This window comes from Narcine bancroftii, chromosome 12 (genome assembly GCF_036971445.1).
Source record: "Narcine bancroftii isolate sNarBan1 chromosome 12, sNarBan1.hap1, whole genome shotgun sequence".
Classification (NCBI taxonomy): Eukaryota; Metazoa; Chordata; class Chondrichthyes; order Torpediniformes; family Narcinidae; genus Narcine; species Narcine bancroftii.
Window position 1 is genome coordinate 70775415 of NC_091480.1, and position 6000 is coordinate 70781414.

Below are 6000 nucleotides of genomic sequence, written 5' to 3' on the forward strand. Positions count from 1 at the left end.
AGGTATCCAGTCCTCCACAAATAAGACTTCACTAACTTCAGGGGGCCCAGATATTCTCAAAAGTTAATCTGGGGCTATCATCAATTCCCAGTCCACCTGAATGATACCCCAAAACTGCTATCATCGCCCCCTTTGGACTTTGAGTTCCTCTGGATGCCTTTCGATTAAAAAATGCAGCTCAAACTTTCCAGAGGTTAATGGATACAGTGGGCCAGGATCTCAAATTTATTTTCATCAATCTCGATATTCTGATGGCTAGCTGTGAACACGCCGCGCACATTACTCACTGAAGACTTTTGTACACTCACCTGAGTGAGCACGGGTGACCATTAACCCAGCAAATTACTGGTGCACCAAATTAATAAATATGGGGCCAGGCCACTGCCTGAAAAGGTAAAGGCCATTCAGTCATTTGCTAGGCCAAATACAGTCAAGGATCTACAACAATTTGCTGGTATGATTAAATTTTAACCACCAATTCATACTGGTAGCAGCCTGCATCATGAGGCCATTATTCCTAATTTCCAGACACAAGACACATTATATTGGATGAATGAGGCAGATGAAGCTTTCTAATCTGCTAAGGACACTGCTCAATGCAACACTACTGGTGCACCCAAGGCCTGACGCCCTTCACAGTGGATGCTTCTGATACAGTGGTCAGGGGTGTGCTTGAGCAGCTGATATATGGACAATGGCAGCCACTAGCCTTTTTTAGCAAGCACCTCCGGCCACCAGAACTGAAATACAGTACATTCAACCACGAACTGCTGGCTCTACCTGGCAGTGAGACGTTTTTGATGCTTCCTAGAGGGCAGGACATTCCAGATCTTCACTGACCATAAACCACTTTGCTTTCAGCAGTTTTCAGATCCATGGTCAGCCAGGCAAAAGAGACACCTTCCTTATTTCAGAATTCTCCACCGACATTAGTCACGTAGTGGGAAAATCCAATGTGGTGGCTGACGCATTGTCCCGACCTGCCATTTCCACCATACATGCCTCTGGTCCAGGCATCGAGTACATGGTCCTGATGTAAGCACAACAAGCTGATCCCGACATCCCTGTTTATCGGACTGCAGTAACCAGCCTGCAGCTGGAGAATGTCCCAATCGGCCCAGATGAAATGATTCTTGTGTGAAACAGCTACCAGTAAGCCATGCCCAGTCATCACAGCCAACTGGAAAAGATAAATTTTCAACATGGTCCACAATCTGGGACAACGCTCCACGAGGACCACTGTCCGATTCACCTGGCATGGCCTCCGAAGAGAGGTCAGCCAGTGGGCAAGGACTTGCGCACAATGTCAATCTACTAAGATCCAGAAACACATCAAGGCCCCTCTCCAGACTTAACCACCATGGCAAAGGTTCAGTCACTTACACGTGGGCATTGCTGGCCCACTACCGGTGTCATGGGGTGCCTGATACCTGCTCACTATTTGACCAGGTGGCCTGAAACAGTCCAGTGACCTGAGGTATCCACCAAAATGTGCTAGGGCCCTGCTAGATAACTGGGTGGCACACTTTGGGGTCCCAGAACATCTCACCTCTGATAGAGGAGCCAAATTTACTTCCAGTCTATGGGCAGCCTTGGAACCCAACTCCACCAAACATCACCCTCAAGCCAACGGATTGGTCGAGAGGTTCCATAGGCACCTCAAATCAGCCCTCATGGCCAGACTCTCAGGGCCAACTGGACAGAAGAGCTGCTGTCCTCCTGGGCATTTGAACTACACTCAAGGAGGATTTCAATACACCTGCAGCCAAGCCCCTCAGTCATCCCGGGCGATTTCTCGGCTAATAGCCCAGGAGACCCACCAGACGCTGCCCTAGCCAAACTGCGTGAACAAATCGCCCCAACACTTCAAAGCTCAAATCCATAGTCCGCAAAGTTCTCAAGTGCTGTAAATCGGTTTTCAGGAGGTGCAGCGCTCCCCAGCCACCACTTCAAAGACCGTACAAGGGCTCAGATCACGTCCTCCGACACAATGGACATCAGCGGCAGGGAAGAGACTTTCACGATTTACCGGTTCATTTGGACAACAGTCAACCAACTACACGCCACAGGAGCAGGTCCTCCAATCTCCAATTACTGGTTCTGGGGGAGGGGGGGGGGTCATGTAGCAGCCCTCGGCTTTACATTAAATCAGTGTCAACTGCACTCCTATTTCCCCAGCTGGAACCTCAAGACACACCACAGGTTATTGATAGTTTTGTTTTGAAGATGCCATGGTCTTGGTGGATATCTATTGTTGCTGGTCCCTGTCATTACAGCTGATGCTGTCGCCTTCTATCCTTGGTGTGACCTTTAAGTGGTCCTGAGGCTCTTTTTCCTCAGTCACCTCAAATTTAAGCTTCTCCTCTCACTTGATGGGGATGTAGTACTTTGGACGGAAGTTCGGGAATTGTTCGAGCCTTGAAACCGCAACATCGAGGCGTGTCTCTCCCCCCCACCCCTGACACTTCTCACCAACCCGAAGGGCTCCGCTCGGTCATTGCACGTTGTTGTGAAGGGCGTATCTCGAACCAACACCCTCTCGAAAATGAAGGCGTCCGTCGCTGCCCAGTTCACTTCGAAATATATTTGGAGGGTGGATGAGAAAGTCCAAGGGAAAGTGGCCTCGTCTCAGCAAAGGTGTTCGTCCTCCACAGCTACCGCACTCGCCGCGAAGTCCCACGCACTCGCCGCGAAGTCCCACGCACTCGCCGCGAAGTCCCACGCACTCGCCGCGAAGTCCCACGCACTCGCCGCGAAGTCCCACGCACTCGCCGCGAAGTCCCACGCACTCGCCGCGAAGTCCCACGCACTCGCCGCGAAGTCCCACGCACTCGCCGCGAAGTCCCACGCACTCGCCGCGAAGTCCCACGCACTCGCCGCAAAGTCCCACGCACTCGCCGCAAAGTCCCACGCACTCGCCGCAAAGTCCCACGCACTCGCCGCAAAGTCCCACGCACTCGCCGCAAAGTCCCACGCACTCGCCGCAAAGTCCCACGCACTCGCCGCAAAGTCCCACGCACTCGCCGCAAAGTCCCACGCACTCGCCGCAAAGTCCCACGCACTCGCCGCAAAGTCCCACGCACTCGCCGCAAAGTCCCACGCACTCGCCGCAAAGTCCCACGCACTCGCCGCAAAGTCCCACGCACTCGCCGCAAAGTCCCACGCACTCGCCGCAAAGTCCCACGCACTCGCCGCAAAGTCCCACGCACTCGCCGCAAAGTCCCACGCACTCGCCGCAAAGTCCCACGCACTCGCCGCAAAGTCCCACGCACTCGCCGCAAAGTCCCACGCACTCGCCGCAAAGTCCCACGCACTCGCCGCAAAGTCCCACGCACTCGCCGCAAAGTCCCACGCACTCGCCGCAAAGTCCCACGCACTCGCCGCAAAGTCCCACGCACTCGCCGCAAAGTCCCACGCACTCGCCGCAAAGTCCCACGCACTCGCCGCAAAGTCCCACGCACTCGCCGCAAAGTCCCACGCACTCGCCGCAAAGTCCCACGCACTCGCCGCAAAGTCCCACGCACTCGCCGCAAAGTCCCACGCACTCGCCGCAAAGTCCCACGCACTCGCCGCAAAGTCCCACGCACTCGCCGCAAAGTCCCACGCACTCGCCGCAAAGTCCCACGCACTCGCCGCAAAGTCCCACGCACTCGCCGCAAAGTCCCACGCACTCGCCGCAAAGTCCCACGCACTCGCCGCAAAGTCCCACGCACTCGCCGCAAAGTCCCACGCACTCGCCGCAAAGTCCCACGCACTCGCCGCAAAGTCCCACGCACTCGCCGCAAAGTCCCACGCACTCGCCGCAAAGTCCCACGCACTCGCCGCAAAGTCCCACGCACTCGCCGCAAAGTCCCACGCACTCGCCGCAAAGTCCCACGCACTCGCCGCAAAGTCCCACGCACTCGCCGCAAAGTCCCACGCACTCGCCGCAAAGTCCCACGCACTCGCCGCAAAGTCCCACGCACTCGCCGCAAAGTCCCACGCACTCGCCGCAAAGTCCCACGCACTCGCCGCAAAGTCCCACGCACTCGCCGCAAAGTCCCACGCACTCGCCGCAAAGTCCCACGCACTCGCCGCAAAGTCCCACGCACTCGCCGCAAAGTCCCACGCACTCGCCGCAAAGTCCCACGCACTCGCCGCAAAGTCCCACGCACTCGCCGCAAAGTCCCACGCACTCGCCGCAAAGTCCCACGCACTCGCCGCAAAGTCCCACGCACTCGCCGCAAAGTCCCACGCACTCGCCGCAAAGTCCCACGCACTCGCCGCAAAGTCCCACGCACTCGCCGCAAAGTCCCACGCACTCGCCGCAAAGTCCCACGCACTCGCCGCAAAGTCCCACGCACTCGCCGCAAAGTCCCACGCACTCGCCGCAAAGTCCCACGCACTCGCCGCAAAGTCCCACGCACTCGCCGCAAAGTCCCACGCACTCGCCGCAAAGTCCCACGCACTCGCCGCAAAGTCCCACGCACTCGCCGCAAAGTCCCACGCACTCGCCGCAAAGTCCCACGCACTCGCCGCAAAGTCCCACGCACTCGCCGCAAAGTCCCACGCACTCGCCGCAAAGTCCCACGCACTCGCCGCAAAGTCCCACGCACTCGCCGCAAAGTCCCACGCACTCGCCGCAAAGTCCCACGCACTCGCCGCAAAGTCCCACGCACTCGCCGCAAAGTCCCACGCACTCGCCGCAAAGTCCCACGCACTCGCCGCAAAGTCCCACGCACTCGCCGCAAAGTCCCACGCACTCGCCGCAAAGTCCCACGCACTCGCCGCAAAGTCCCACGCACTCGCCGCAAAGTCCCACGCACTCGCCGCAAAGTCCCACGCACTCGCCGCAAAGTCCCACGCACTCGCCGCAAAGTCCCACGCACTCGCCGCAAAGTCCCACGCACTCGCCGCAAAGTCCCACGCACTCGCCGCAAAGTCCCACGCACTCGCCGCAAAGTCCCACGCACTCGCCGCAAAGTCCCACGCACTCGCCGCAAAGTCCCACGCACTCGCCGCAAAGTCCCACGCACTCGCCGCAAAGTCCCACGCACTCGCCGCAAAGTCCCACGCACTCGCCGCAAAGTCCCACGCACTCGCCGCAAAGTCCCACGCACTCGCCGCAAAGTCCCACGCACTCGCCGCAAAGTCCCACGCACTCGCCGCAAAGTCCCACGCACTCGCCGCAAAGTCCCACGCACTCGCCGCAAAGTCCCACGCACTCGCCGCAAAGTCCCACGCACTCGCCGCAAAGTCCCACGCACTCGCCGCAAAGTCCCACGCACTCGCCGCAAAGTCCCACGCACTCGCCGCAAAGTCCCACGCACTCGCCGCAAAGTCCCACGCACTCGCCGCAAAGTCCCACGCACTCGCCGCAAAGTCCCACGCACTCGCCGCAAAGTCCCACGCACTCGCCGCAAAGTCCCACGCACTCGCCGCAAAGTCCCACGCACTCGCCGCAAAGTCCCACGCACTCGCCGCAAAGTCCCACGCACTCGCCGCAAAGTCCCACGCACTCGCCGCAAAGTCCCACGCACTCGCCGCAAAGTCCCACGCACTCGCCGCAAAGTCCCACGCACTCGCCGCAAAGTCCCACGCACTCGCCGCAAAGTCCCACGCACTCGCCGCAAAGTCCCACGCACTCGCCGCAAAGTCCCACGCACTCGCCGCAAAGTCCCACGCACTCGCCGCAAAGTCCCACGCACTCGCCGCAAAGTCCCACGCACTCGCCGCAAAGTCCCACGCACTCGCCGCAAAGTCCCACGCACTCGCCGCAAAGTCCCACGCACTCGCCGCAAAGTCCCACGCACTCGCCGCAAAGTCCCACGCACTCGCCGCAAAGTCCCACGCACTCGCCGCAAAGTCCCACGCACTCGCCGCAAAGTCCCACGCACTCGCCGCAAAGTCCCACGCACTCGCCGCAAAGTCCCACGCACTCGCCGCAAAGTCGAGCAAATCTGGATTCACTCGCAATAAACTACGACTACAATTTTAACGTCAAGGATTACTTTGAGGGCG